Below are 15,638 nucleotides of genomic sequence, written 5' to 3'. Positions count from 1 at the left end.
CGAACTTGGGAAAGTGTCAAGAAGAATGGCCATTGGAAGCAAATATCCGGAAAACCTTCATCTCTGGATCGGTTGGGCCCATCCACCCTCCAAAAAAAATAGCCAAACTCGCTGACTGAGTAACAAACATCATGCGTTTTTTTTTGCAAATGGTGTATTCAAACCGTTGCCGGTGGCTGGAGCATCTCAGAGTTGTCGAGCATGGAAACAACTCCCGCGATCCAACTTGCCTTTGCTGAATCGATAACCGAAATTAATCCATACATATCTGCCAATATTTTTGCCTTATCTCTCCGAGGTCTTCCTGTCTATAAACCCATTCAGATGCCTTAGAAATGTTGTGAGTGCACCAGACTCTGCCACTAAATGTGGCAATTCATTCCACACAATTACTACCGGTGCCATGTGACTACCAGCGTGGAAATGAATTAAAAAAGGCACGATGAACACGTGACTTGAGGAATGGTGCTGCATGGCGGATTTCAGATTTGTTGGAGTTTGCGACCAGTTCTGGGGAATGTGGGACTATAAGAAAATTGACGATGTACATCTGAACCAGACGGGAACGAATGTCCTTTCGGGAGTTTTTGCTTCAGCTGTTGGGGAGGTTTTATACTAATGTGGCAGGGGGCTGGGAACCACAAGAGTAAACAAGTCGGCAGTGAGGTGGAAACTGGAAACGCTAAGAATCAGGAAGATAGCATTAGTAATGGGAAGAGTAGACAGAGAGCAGATGAATGCAAAAGAACTGGTGGCCTGAAATGCATCTACTTTAATGCATGGAGTATAGACAGATGAACTTAGGGCATAGGTTGGTGCCTGGGAATATGACGTTATTGCGGTCACAGATATTTATTTGAAGGAAGGGCATGGTTGGCAACCAAATGTTCTAGGATATAGTTGCTTCAGACGGGACAGGGAGGGAAAAAAGGGGAAGGAATTGCATTGCTGGTCAGAGATGATATCATGGCTGTGTGAAAGGAGGACACCATGTCGGGCTTGGGTCGTGAGACACTATGGATGGAGCAGTGAAATAAGAAGGGTGAGGTTAGATGTTTGGGGCTGTATTACAGTGAGCGTGAGGTGTAAGAAAAAAAATAGTTAAACAGACCATAGAAAGACGTAGAGGCAATAATTTAGTGTTGATTGAAGGTTTCCGTTTTCCCAACATTGACCGGGATACTCTTCGCGTCAGAGGTCTGGATGGTATACCATTTGTCAGAAGCCTCCAGGTGAGTTTTCTGGAGCGGGATATCAATAGTCCGACGAGGGAATAGGCCATATTGGAACTGATATTGGGGAACAAGCCAGGGCTGGTGATAGCAGTTGCCGTGGGTGATTTCTTTGGGAAGTGTCCAATAATCTGTAAGTTTTAGAATATTCATTGACAAAGATGAGAGTGGTCCTGAGGAAAGAGTACTAAACTGGGCCAAAGCTAATTATATCAAAATTATGTAGGAGGTCGGAAATGTAGATTGGACACAGCTATTTGTAGGAAAGTCCACAGTTCATATGTGGCAGGCTTTCAAAGATAGGTTAAATATAGTGCAGGATACGCATGTCCCGTTGAAGGCAAAGGATGTGAAAGGCAATATTCGTGAACTGTTGATGACAGGACAATTGTACGACTCGCCAAGAGGAAAAGGGAAGCATACATAAGGCCCCGGCAGCGAAGAACATAATGGTCCCTGGAGGAACATGAGAAGAGTAGGACAAGTCTTAAACGAGGAATCAAGGGGGTTAAAAGGTGTCATGAAGCAACTTCACGCTAGCACAATTGAGGAGAATCCCAAAGCCTATTATTCATATATAAGAAGCAAACGGGTAACCAGAGAAAGGATTGGTCCATTTAAGGAAAATGAAGGAAGGCTGGATGTCGAATCTGAGAGAGTGGGTATGATTCTGAATGATTATTTTGCATCAGTGTTCACTGAGGAGAGGAGCATGATGAATTTTGAGTCTAGAGTAAGACATTTGATTTATCTGGATCATGTTGACATAAGTAGGGAAGCTGTGTTGGGCAGGCTAGTGGTAATTAATGTGGACAAATCCCCAGGAACGGATGGGATCTATCCTTGGTTCCTGAGTGAAGTGAGAGAGGAAATAGTTGGGGCACTGACAGATATCTTCGTGGCATCCTTCAGCACAGGTGAGGTTCTGGCTGACTGGAACGTTGCTCATATTGTCCCCTGTACAAGAAGTATATAGGGATATTCCGGATAACTACAGAACAATGGGCCTAACATCAGTGTTGGGAAAGTTGCTGGAGAAGGTACTGAGGGATAGGATTATTCATATTTAGAAAATAATGTGCATATCAGTGAGAGGCATAGAGTTTTTCGGGGAAGTGCCCAAGTTGATAGATGAAGGAAAGACTGTTGATGTCACATACATGCACTATAGTAAGGAGTTAGATAAGGTAATCAAATACAGAACGTAAAGTAACAATGTGTGCAGGGTGTTCTAGACAGGTGGATAAAGAATTAGTTGAGCAATAGGAGACAGAGAGTGGCAGTTGAATGAGTTTCGAGAAATAGAGAAAGATGAGCAGTAGTGCTCCACAGGGGTCAATGTTGTGGCCACTGTTGTTTGAGATGTACATTAATGATCTGGAAGAGAGCACTGTGGGAATGATCAGGAAGTTTGCAGATGACACGAAGATCTCTGGACGTGCAGAAAGTATAAGTGACTGTTAAAGAATAAAGGAGGATATAAATATACTGGAAATTGGGCGTAAAAGTGGCAGCTGGAGTTCAAAACAGACAAATGTGAGGTGACACATTTCGGTTAGTCTAATTCTAGATGGGGTTATACAAGGAACGGAAGAGCTTTGGGGAAAAAAAAAGTTGATGGATGGAGAGATCTGAGAGTACAGGTCCATTATACACTGAAGGTTGCTGCACAGGTGGATAGAGTGGTCAAGCAGGCATATAGTATGCTTGGCTAATTTGGATGGGGTATTGAATAGAATGGCTGGAAAGTCATGTTAAAATTGAACAATACATTTGTCTGGCCACAGTTAGAATACTGTGTAAATTTCTGGTCGCCACATTACCAAAAGGATGTGGACGCTTTGGAGAGGGCGCGTAAAAGGTTTAAGCGGATGTTGCCTCGTATGGAAGGTGCAATCTAGGAAGAGAGGTTGCGTAGGTTAGGTTTGTTTTCATTCGAAAAAAGGAGTTTGAGGGGGACCGTTTTGATGTTTACAAAATCATGAAGGGTCCAGACAGCGTCGATAGAGAAAAGTTTTATTTCCCAGGTTGAAGGATTAAATACCGAGAGGTCACGCTTTCAAGGTGAGAGGTGAAAAATTTAAGAGGGATACACGCGGCAACTACTTGACACAGCGGGTGGTGGGTGTCTGGAACGCGTTCCCAGCAGAGACGGGAGAGGTAATCACGGTAGATACATTTAAGATGCGTCTGGACAGATGCATGAGTTGGTGGGGAGCAGAGGGATACAGATGCTTTGGAATTGGGTGACAGGTTTAAACAGTAGATTTGGATCGGCTCAGGCTTGAATGGATGAAGGGCCTGTTCCTTGTCTGTACATTTTCTTTGGTCTTTCTTCTTAAATTACGCCAATTTCGTTACAAAATTTGCGAGTTCTCAGTGCCTGAAGTGAATCGATGCTGAAACACTAGTCACAACAAATCTGAGTTTTGGATTTTGTGTAGTAGCGTGGCCAAGCCGTCTAATATGCCGGATTGTTAAGCTTCAGTTTCTATCGAATCGTGGCTTCAAATACCAGCATCGTAAGTGAGCTACTATGTGGAGATGTATGTGAGAGAACTGCGCATGTGTGGATGCCTTTTAATTTGAGTATTTGCAGCTCCTCAGTCTGCTTCCCCTCTCGGTGATAAAACCAGCAACTGTCTCTGAAAACAACGCAAGTTCCTGCTGTCCGACATATCCTCATATCCCGTCGATAACTTTGCTTTTGGATATCTGCGTTTCCAGTTTCTGTATCTCAAATCGTCAGCGCAGTTGGCAGAAATGTTGGTGGTTCGAGCCCACCCAGGGCATAAGCCTCAAATATTTCAGCACAGCCCATTTACCCCGACCATGTATTGACATTGTAACCGGCAAAACTCATCCATGATTCACCCCAAGTCCACAGGGAGTGAGATGTTTACACGCAGCAGAATACGACATCACTTTCTCCAAGCTCCCGATGCCAAGAGAAAGCGGCCACTGCAGCTTCAATCAGCGACTTTTTGCCAAGCCATGGGAAACAACTCGTGGAAACTCTATCCTTAGTAACAGCTCTTTCCGTGTGAAAGGAGCAAAACTTTCACGTTAAATTGGAAAGGGCTTCAGACCATTGGAATGTTGATCCAGTTCTTGGAACGTGTTTTTCAATAAAACTCCTGACTTGAAAATAAGAAGTGGTAAAGGTTTTAGGTACAAAGAACAAAGAAAGTGTTGATTGAGACGACTCTGTCTCGTTAGCAGATGGGAAATGCCCAACACTGTAAACGGGAATGATTGGGTTTCCTTAGGTAATTTCCCGACTGATTTACTGTCTGTCAGAGTGATTGGAAATCACATCAGCGATATAAAGGTGAGAGTAAAAATATTATGGGTAAAATTATTAAGGTTGAACCTTAAATCCCGGGACTAGTGCTGAATCGATTGTAATGCTTTGAAGGAATAACTGAAGTGAAAGGTGTGGATGACAATTTTGTGATTAGAAGGAATGAAGTGGATCCTAACAAATTGCTGATGAATTGTGCTCGCAATATAATAGTAAACTAATCCACAGTGCACCGTGCTTGGTTAGCTCAGTCGGTGCAGTGTGAGATGCTTAATCTGTGGTTGGTGGGTGCAAGCCTCACAATGGGCGCTTTCACTGCTTAATACAATTCCGGCTCTTCGTTCCACGTGTAGTATTGCAACCCTTCGCAGGGGAATGTTCTTGCTGCTATCATTGTCACATCTGTCCGCCTGCTTTTGATCACACGTCGATTTCTGAGTGAACACTGTTTCCGTTTTACTGGAGGCGCCAGAAACACCTTTATCAGTGCAGCCAAAAATGCAATGAATGATGTCCGTTTCAAAACGTGAGGTTCCAAACCAACCGTGCACCACCCAAAGTGTTCAAAGTCAAGGAAAGCGAATGGCCACTTGCTAGGGGTCTGACAGAGACGGATCAATGTCACATGTCCTGAACCAATTTTCAGTGATTCAGATTGTTCTGATGGAAACAGAAGCGAACTCTCCCTCAACGTTTTGCAATTGTTCTTCTTGTGTTTTACGTAATGTACAGTATATTGTCAGCAATGAGGGTGGAGGTGCGGCAGGATCGTGAGGTTTCAGTGTGGGACATAGACACAGTAAGTCAAATATCCCCAGAACACGGGAGAGATGTTTGGTCCAGGATCACTGCCATCTTCTGTTTCTAAACCAACAAATGAAATTACTGGAAAATCTCAGCAGGTCTGGTGGCATCTTGGAAATAAAAATCGATTTAAGACTTCGGGACTAGTGACACTTCTTTTCCATGTCTATCTCCACCTGCTTTTGCACACTCACCCTTTTTATTGAATGTCTCCTGACTTCCAACTTTATATTCAGCTTCTCTTTTATTACTTCCTCTCCAACCATTTTCCCAGTCTCCAATTTTGTATCAGAACTGTTCCATCTTTCACATTGCCCAGGACTTCGAACTGAACAAATAACTCTGTTTCTCTTTCCTTAGATTGCAGATGGCCAGAGACTGTAAGGCAGTGTTGTTCCGAAAACTCATCCATGATTCACCCCGAGTCCACAGGGAGCAAGGCGTTTACACGCAGCAGAATACGACACCACGTTTTCCAACCCCCCGATGCCAACTGAAAGTGGCCACTGCAGCTGCAATTAGCGTCTTCCTGCTAAACCCTGGGACACAGCTCGTGGAAACTCCTTCCTCATTAACATGCACTTCCCGTGGGAAAGGAGCAAAACTTCCATTTTAAACTGGAAACGGCTTCAGGAGATTGGAAGGTTGTTCCTGTTCTTGGAATGTGTTATAAACAAAACTCCTGTCTTGAAAATAAGAAGTGGTAAACGTTTTAGGCAGGAACAACAAAGAAAATGTTGATTGTGAGCACTCTGTCTTGTCAGCAGATGGGAAATTCCCAACACCGTATACAGAAATGGTTGGGTTTCTTTTGGTAATTTTTCGACTGATTTACTGTCTGCCAGAGTGACTGGAAATCACTTCATATGAAAATATTCGGGTTGAATCTTAAATGCCGGGACAAGTGTTAGATAGATTGTAATGTTTTGAAGAAATAACAAAAGTGAAAGATGTGAATGATGTTATTTGTGATTGGGAGAAATGAGCTGGATCTTTGCAAATTGCTGTGCCAGGTGAATTCTGCTCAGAATGAAATAACAAACTAATGCATCGTGTGCCAACCCTGGATATCTCAGTTCGGTGCAATGTGATGTGTTTAATCAGAGAGTCGTGCGTCCAAGCCCCATAACAGTCGTTTTCGCTGTTTAATAAAGTTCCAGCTCTTCGTTCCACATACGGAATTGCAAGCCAACGCTGGTGGAGCATTCTTGTTGCTTTCGTTGACACATATGTCCTCCTGCTTTGATCACATGTCGGTTTCTGAGTGAAAAGTGTCTGCACTTTACTGGAAGCGCCAGAGACAACTTTACCAGTGCAGCTGAAAATACTATGAATGATGTCCATTTCAAAACGTGAGATTCCACTACATCCGTGTACCAACCAAACTGTTCAAAGACACAGAACGCGAATGGTCATTTGTTAGTGGTCTGACAGAGACGGCTCAATGTCTCATGGGTCCTGTACAAAAATTAACTGATTCAGAATATGCTGATGGAACGGAACGGAACTCTTCCTGAACGTTATGCAAATGTTCTTGTTGTGTGTTCATATAAGTTTATGTAATTAACAGTTTATTGCCAGTAACGAGGGTGGGGGTGGGGAAGGATTCTGAGATTTCAGTGTGGGACAGACGTGATCTCATCGAACGGGTAAGTCAAATATTCCCAGAAAATGGGAGAGCTGATTGGTCCAGGATCACTCTCATCTTCTGTTTCAGAATCAACAAATGAAATTGCTCCGCCATTCGATTCTGGCTTATATCATTCTTAACCCCATTCTCCAGTCCTCTCCCTGAACAGTTACTAACCAGTCTTAGGATGCAGTCTTTTCCCCAGAGTGGGTCCTAATCCGTCGCAAAACCCTCCACATGTGTTAGCAGCTGTTACACCATGTCTACGTGTCATCAATCTCAGTTTCAATGATTCTCAGCAAACACGAACTGTTCTGAGCAGCTCGATTGCGTCTCTGGCCCCACTGTGATCCTGCGGGGGAGCAGTAATCCTCTTCATCTCCGACGGAAAGGATCGACGCTTCAAAAAAAAAAAAACGAACAGAAAGAAAGATAGGCTTGTGTGTCAAGATATGTGGAGGTAATTGCTTTCTGACCTGGTCAGTAAACCTTACTCTGTATATCCCCGAAAATTCTAGCTGTCGTGGTGAAAGGGAATACAAGTCCAATTAATTGCCATCTATGCGTTTATTCGATATGTATTCTTCCTTGTTCTGAATATGCAGGGATGTTTCCAGCACTGATGGTCACCATTTCTAAGAGTGCATGCCGCGGGCCCTGATCTTTTCTGGGGAGAAGCAGTATCAGTTTGTGCGAAAGTCGCCCAGTACAAAGCTGAGAAGAAACATTGTTGTTTTCTCTTTACGGACGACAGTCTTTCATATCATGATCGATGGGGTTTTATTACATTCTTATCAGCAAACCTTGTTTTGAATTTACTCGCCCAATACTACCGTAGCGGTGAAAAGAATATAATTCCGAATACCTGCTGCGTGAAATTCATTTTCAAATTTCTATTTGCAGTGGTCCTTCATATGTGGCGATGTCTATATCACTGCTGGCCATCCTGTTTAAGAGTGCCGTTACATATGTTCCTCTGTCTTGGCGCTGCAGGGAACATTGTCTGCGCCTTTTCAGCCAATATTTCCTGGATATTTCAACATGTTATTCTTTGTTTTTTTCAATAATGTCCACTTTAAGGACACAGTTACCTGGCACTGATCCTTTCTGTAACAACAGTACCGCATTTGCTTGACATGCGAAGGTGGCCTGGATCAGTCGCAAGGAGAGCATTCATTTCCTTCTGTCACATTCTGCACCAATGTTAGTCTGACAGAGACTAACATTGGTGCACTAAGGCGCCAGTACGTTGAAAGCACCATTTGGGTGAGTTTCTCTTTGTCGGGTCGGTGTGGACCAGTTGCACGGAAGGGCCTGTTTCTATACTGTAGGGAATCTTATCTAACCATCTTCCAGAAAACTACCCCAACGCACTGACTTAGTTATGTATGCCTATTCACACTGTTGATCGCCACTGCAGCATCTCAATCACTCTATTTGCCAAATTTTCACGTTTATTCTATTTCAACATTCCTGTCAGTATAAAGATCCATATGCCTTTGAAATGTTGAGAGTGTACCAGATTCCACCACTAAATCTGACAATTCATTCCAAACACTCAAAACTTTCTGTGTGAAAAAAAATTTCCTTCAGATCCCTTTTAAATTTTACCACTCTCCCCTTAAACCTGTGTTCCCTTGTTTTGACATGCCTGTCTTGGGAAGAAATATTGATTGACCATTTACTCTGCAGTCTCCCTCATATTTAAATAAACCTCTGTAAGCCCATCCCTAAGCCCTCAAGCTCCAGGGAAAATTATCATATCCTCTTCAGCTTTACGCCACAATCCTAACACTGTAAGCCTTGCAACATCCTCATACATATTATCGAACTTGCGCCAAGTTCGCCATTGAAAGGTGTGTTAAAGTGCCTGAAGTGAGGCGATACTGAAACACTCATCCTCAAAAACGTGGTTGCGGGGATTTGTGTGGCAGCATGGCAGAGGTGTCGAAGGAGCTGTCTTTTAACTTTCACCTCGATCCAGTCATTGATTTGAATTCGCACCACGACCAGAACCACAGGTGAAGACGGGAACTCTGTTTATCATGAAAGACCTATAAACATTGAGATGTCAGGATTTGATCCCATATTCACAGGAACTTTCACGAACTAAGGCTGAGGGACTGCCCAAGCTCAACGATTCAAAACCATGCGTGCATTTACTTGACTATTCGAACACAGGAACTCGGATTCATTTTTGTGTGTTTCACAGTTACTCGGAGAAAATTTAAAACAACCTCCGTTAATGCAGCAGATTTCAAAGCTGGATATTCTCCACTGAAAATGCACAGGGAGAGGCAATTTCTTATTGTTTTGTTTCAAACTGATAATTTAGACTGTTTAAACTGACAGGATAACGAAGATCTGTCCATCGTCTAGAACACCTTTAACCGTATTAATATCCGCAAAGGGAAACTCACACTAAGAGGAATGGTCTCATTGTGGTGAATTGTTAAGGCGTGGTGTGTGAATCAGAGTGAATAGTTGTCAGTAAATACTAACACTGACATTGAACGTTGTAACGCCAGCTCCTCACTCACTTGCTGTCTCATGCCTCCCAGTCATCATTGCCTTTCATATTTTCCCCTCGTCCGTTCCACTTCTCAACTTATTCCGAACTGCTTGCAAGTCTTTCCTTAGAAACTGCAGCTTTAGGAAACGCATTATTGGGATAACGTGATGCCTCAATGGGATGTGATGCACCGTCAATCCCAAATTACCCGAGAGATTGAGATTTTGAGTTACTCCGCAGAACCCTGGATGTCCTCAGTAGCGGGGTATAGGTATGATGCCACGAGGTAAGGATTTAGACCTTGTGACATTGAAGGAACAGCTAGATATTTTAAACTGGGAAACGCGAGATCCTTGGAGGGATAATTGCGGTGACAGCTTTCGCTTGTATTTGCTGCCATTGTCCTTCCAGACAGATGCTGATCGATGACTGAATTGCTCTGGCAGGTTCCGTGTGTGTGTTCTGTGTGCAACCAGTATTTAGTTTTCATTCGGATAATTCACAAGAAGAGACTTAAATCTTCCCTTCCTGACTGGGAATTAAAGCCTGTTCTGGGCAATATAAACTCAGACTCGTCTGCAGGGATGTCCATTGATACTGCAATAGCATTTGGGACCTGACCTGTACAAACGCCTGTGCCTGCTCTTCACGTCATAATCGTCTTCTCAGCAGCTTTTCTCTCTCCAAGTTTCCAAGTCGGTTCATATTATCGCCCTTGGTTTCAATTTGAAGAAGGCAATGCTGTGATAATCTGATGTTGTTCAGCAGATATACTGCAGCAAGTTAAGTAAAGACTGATGCTAACACGAGCTCGTTTTGAGCTGTGGTGATGTGTCAGCAACAAGAAAGGCATCGTTCAACTCGCATCATTCCGGATGACGGGGTCGAAATGACCAGTGGTTTCTTGCTGAATTAGTTCATGGTCTGGAATGTAAAAAACTTCAAATATGAAAGTACAGCGACAGGTAACGGTTCACAGAGTGTGGAATTCCAAGTGAAACAGTGACGGTGATTATATTTGCTGATTTCTCACCTTGTGATTGCTGTTTCCATGATGTGGGCGTTTACATTACATATAGACAAACTGTCACAGCCAAACCTGGTTTTTGGATCAGTGACGGAATTGGTAACACGCCTTTTACGTCGAGTTAGGGAATTGTCGGTTCGCATTTAAAATCGCGAGGATGCAGCATGTTCGTCCATTCCTGTTGTATGTCAGGAACGGAAGGAAATGGGTTTTCTAATTCACAGTTTCTTTCGTCCACTTTAAATTCTAGCTCAAAGCAACGTCTCTCATTGTCTGTCGAACTGGCTTTGGTTTAACCAAAATCTGTCTTTTAGCGGTTGAACTTGCATGTTGGAGTGGACAGCTGAAGTGAAGCACAAGGAGCTGGTCAAATCCTGAGAACTCTGCCACTCTTGTGTGTCTCTTTCTGTGGAAGACACGACGTGGGTAATAACACAATGTGACTATGTCAAACTTCAATCCCATTGTTGTGTCATCTAAGATCAAAGTGAGAACCTCACTGCCATTTGCACTGGAAACATCAGAACACATAAGGTTATGGACCAAAGCTGGAAACTGGGAATAGAATAGATGAATGTCTTTAAACCAGACTGCACCATGGGCCAAATGGGATTTTCCATTCTGCAAAACTTGAAGACGAGTAGAAAACAATCTGCAGTGAAACTGATCAGAAATGAAAGGGAAAAGCCATTTCATTGAGAATACGTGCAAGAGCAGGGAATGAATGTTTTATTGTGCAAATATATCATGGTAACAGTATTTCTCACCACTGCTCTGATCCTGGTATGCTTGGTTTTGTGCCAGGTTATCAAAAATCAAAAAGATGCAGGTTTTGGAAATCTGAACTAAAAACGAGAATTGATAGAGAAACCCGCTGCACTTGGCAACATCTGCAGAGAGAAACAGATTTTTTTTAGAGTGACAGAAGCAGGTTAGTTATAGATGTCCAGATTATACTGCTGGGAAAATGATAATCTTACCTGTCGAATCAGGACATTTATCAAAATCACTCTTGAGCTTACAAACGTCGAATTTACAATCTTAAAAGGACTTAATCAGTTATCATGCCACTTTTATTTTCCTGAGCTGGTGGAACGCTATGTTTTAATGGCTAAATTTCCTTTTGCTTTCTGTTATTTAGCAGTCACTTCGAATGGAGAATTGTTTCTTTCAGTGTCTACCTCAATATGTGTCTCTCTTTTTCTATATTTCTCTCTGTATCCTACTGGGCATTTTTCACATTCTCTGACACTCTAGCTGTCCATATCCCTCATTTCGCATTTCTGTTCTTTGAAAAGCCTCGACATTCAGAGACAGTTTGAGATTCGAACTGCTGAGAATCGGTCGAAGTAGTCTCACATTCTCTGAATAATGCATCTTTCACTTCGACCTGAGGCAAGGAGACATTTCTTCCTCAAAATTTAAAGACCCTTTCGAAGTTAAAGTTGAATTCCTTATCCAACAGAAAAAAGAAAGTAATTACACGATAGCTGAAGAAGAACAAGGATGCATTTGCTGTTGGTGTACAACGAATAAATGGTGACAGCAAGAATGAGGGTGATCATGTCAGGGTGTCAGTGCCATTACCACAACATTTCCCGGGAATTCTGCTGTATCTCCTGCCTCACCACTTAATTTCCACCAAACTGGGAATGAAGGAATGAGAATAAGAGGATGAGAAGCAGAAGTGCTTGTGGAACTGCGGGAAGAATCTCCAGGTTAAAATAGTAGTTAAAAAGAGCAACATACACTACTGGATTTAAACCAGGAAAATGGAGCAGGAACGCGAAATCAGAACTTACCGAAATTCAAACAGGACACTGAGTTTCTCAATCAGCAACACAATATTTGCGAGAAATAACGAGCTTTCAATACAATGAGCAGGCACCCGTGTGATGGGAGGTGCTTTCACCAGCGAAGCCACGGCGCCACGTTAAAAGCCAGATTTCTCGTCCATATGTGCAATTCCTGAAACACCTGATCACAGGAATTCGAAAACGTGTTTTCTTTATTAGCGTTGCTCAGTATGAATGGCAATCAAACTCTGCTTGTGCAAAAACAGATATTTCAATGCTGAGCATGCCCCACTGAAAACGCACAGAAAAAGACAGTATCCTCTTGCATTGGCAACCAACAGATATTTTCATCTGTCACCACTCTGTGAAAGAAATTCGCTCAGGGAATGGCAGGCTGACCCTCCTGTATCTGCGTGACTGACACAGGTAAGAGCAACTAACCCAACTCTGTCAACGTATCTCCCTCAGGGAAAAAGACGCTGACCCCTCTCTGGCCATGTAGCCCACCCAGGAAACAGCAGACTAACCCCACTCTGTCTATTTAAGTTCACAAAAATCCTCTAAAGTACGTCCTATCCAGACACTCCTATTACAGAGACATCACTGTCTCTGTAACCGTGTGCGTTCAATGGCGATTCCAAATAAGCTACAAATGTTTAGAATGTGGCAGCAAACCAGAGCAACTACCCAGAAATTGGGCGAATGTGCAAACTTCCATCAGGCTGTCACCTAAGCCTGGAATGGAAACCAAACCCGACAGCAGTCGTGATTATAAAATGGCAGAACAGAAACCTCGCAAAAAGAATTGCGTCCCTGTGTGTTGCAACGATGCTGAGTATTAATTAAGCCCCCCTTACTGTAGTTAATTTCCATTTTCATCACTGCCAACCTTCTTCAAAGCAAAGCACGCACTTGCTTTTTTCAGAGTTCCTATATCCCGCTTTCATTCCGCTTTTTACCGAATCATATTTCTGACTTTACAAACTACGTCAAACAACTGCAGAATGAGCTTTGTTCCATTCTCCACTGATGTTGATGGTAGTAATCCGGCATATTCGAGTAGGACCTGAGGCACTTGCGGGTGGTGTATTCGCGGTATTTTGGCTTCTTTTTTTAATTTTCGGTCCACTATTTCGAGTTCATTGCGCAGACTTCTGAAGAAGACTTTTTGGAGTCGAAATGGTAACTGTGTTTTCTCTCGCAAGACAGACGTAGCTTTATTTCTGTTCTCTTATAAATTGATCTTCTTCTGATCTTTGCAAGTGAAATAGGGTGCATTACTATTGCTCGGTTTTAGTTTCAAAATCAAGAGAAACATGAAGGAGAGAATATCAAAGAACACAACGTTCTCAGTTGTTAAGATAATTTTTGCAGCAATGGTGGACATGAAGGTCAAATTAAGATAACGGTTCAAGAACATTTAGTCTGTGGAAGTGGTATGTGACTTTAGTTCCAAATATATGTTTCTGTTCTTCCAGTACATCTTTTTGACTCCCAGAAAATATTGATTGTTTTCTGTATTCACTTTGTTTCGCGACATCTGTCTTCTGGTCGACCAGGGACAACTTGAATTTGCGTCTGCATTGGATAAGATTTCGCTCTTTCTTTCGTGAAGCAAACCTGTGCATTATGTAACACTTATCATGCTGATGGCGAAGAAGTTCAAAATGAATTACGGTTTATGGATCATGAGCAAGAATGAAGTGATCCACTTGCGAACAGATGTTACCACGCCCTATTCCTACATCGGGCCTGAACGGTCCATTGGCAGAGTCTGCAGACAGGAAATGTCTAAGTGACTAGTCCTTTGTTCAGTTTGATTTGATACCAATGGTAGTGCTGTTTTGGTGCAGAAATGTGTTAACATCTCTGACGTTAGAGTCAAAATTTAAGTCACATCTACTCCATGGAGTGTCTTCGCATATCGGTACATGCTGACATGTAAACATCTAATCTGACAGCAAAGGTTTTTTTCATTAAACTGGGAGTATGTTTAACTAAGCAATTCAGACAGCCAGGATGAATAATTGGCATTTGGTTCTTCGAGCTGAGCTCTCCACACCAACTGCTCCAACGAAGCCCGTGGATAAGTTTCCCATCGATTATTTTGGTCAATTTTAGCCTCAACAACAACCTATTGTTCTGAACAATGCTACACCACAAGCAGAGGGCTAAGTCTGATTTTCCTCGTTAATTTTCAATTTCAGTTCTTAATGCACAGTTTCTTACGAATGTGGACAGCAGAAGACCGTTAACATTCCATTTCTAATATTTCCAGAAAATTCTACTCCGCTGATATCGCCTTGCCTTTTCACATCGCAGGCCAGGAACCTGGATCAGTCGAGTTCCTTTCCACACACGGAGTTGCTTTTTTCTAATTCATTGACTGCTGATATAATAGAGTATTGGCCTTGAGAGTCAGCTGTAAATTAGGTTGAACTTTCTCAGCTTGACTTTCAACTGATCCTAAAAAAAAATTCATCACCTGCAGGTAAGTGTATTGCATTGCTTCTTGTTTTGCTGAATTCCACACCCCGAACATCCAAATTTCACGATAGTTCGACAAATGTGTTGAAACTGATTCGTGTTGGAAGTTGGTGGCTTTTTGTGTCTCGACATATAATTTATTCAATTAGATGACTGGGTCAGTCTTGAAATTACTTCAGATTCTTCACAGTTGAAAATTTACTTTCGATTGAATGCAAAGCTCAAGCTCCACGAAATCCAAATCCTGCAAAGGAATTAATGACTTTTAAAAGATTCAACGCTGTGAACAGGATTCGAACCTGCGCAGGAAGACCCCATTAGATTTCAAATCCAACGCCTTAACCTCTCGGCCATCACAGCTGCAGCAAGGATGCCAATTTTCACAGTAAAACAACTGAATTCATTTGTTGGAAGAACAAATTGTCAAGACCCAAAATTTCGCCAAATCCTTTGCAGAGACCCAGACGAACGTTACCTTAGCAGATTGACAGGCTTTCACCGCAAACTAGATTCTGACACAGCTGAAGTTGAGGGAATGATTCTTCGTCGAATTATAGAGTCACGGATGTACACCACGAAGAGAGGATCATTGTCTCACTGCGTCCGATCGATTTTGACTCAATTGCTCATCATCTGGTTCCAAATTATATATGCTGTTATGTTTTAATATTCATCGAAATATGGTATTAGAAAAAATTGATGCTAAGTCCATAAACACTAGCTACATTAGTAAAAAAAAATCGGAATTAGAAAGAATACAGAACCAATTTACAGAAATGGATCCAGCAACTTATCTGTAAGTTCTGACATCAGGTAATGAACTCGTGAGCACAAGAGAGGAAAACT

At 42.4% G+C, this 15,638-nt stretch overlaps 1 non-coding gene across 1 annotated transcript; it reads right to left on the bottom strand.

Moving 5' to 3' along the window:
• Nucleotides 1-15,070: 15,070 nt before the first annotated feature.
• Nucleotides 15,071-15,152, bottom strand: trnas-uga (transfer RNA serine (anticodon UGA)). The gene has a single exon. It is a non-coding gene; the product is annotated as a tRNA-Ser (tRNA).
• Between the last annotated feature and the right edge of the window lie 486 nt (nt 15,153-15,638).

The sequence above is a fragment of the Chiloscyllium plagiosum genome, unplaced genomic scaffold (genome assembly GCF_037043375.1).
Source record: "Chiloscyllium plagiosum isolate Xiang-an unplaced genomic scaffold, Cpla_swu_hap1 HiC_scaffold_45, whole genome shotgun sequence".
Lineage (NCBI taxonomy): Eukaryota > Metazoa > Chordata > Chondrichthyes > Orectolobiformes > Hemiscylliidae > Chiloscyllium > Chiloscyllium plagiosum.
Note: the sequence above shows the minus strand (reverse complement) of the source record. Positions and strands in the feature narration are given on the sequence as shown.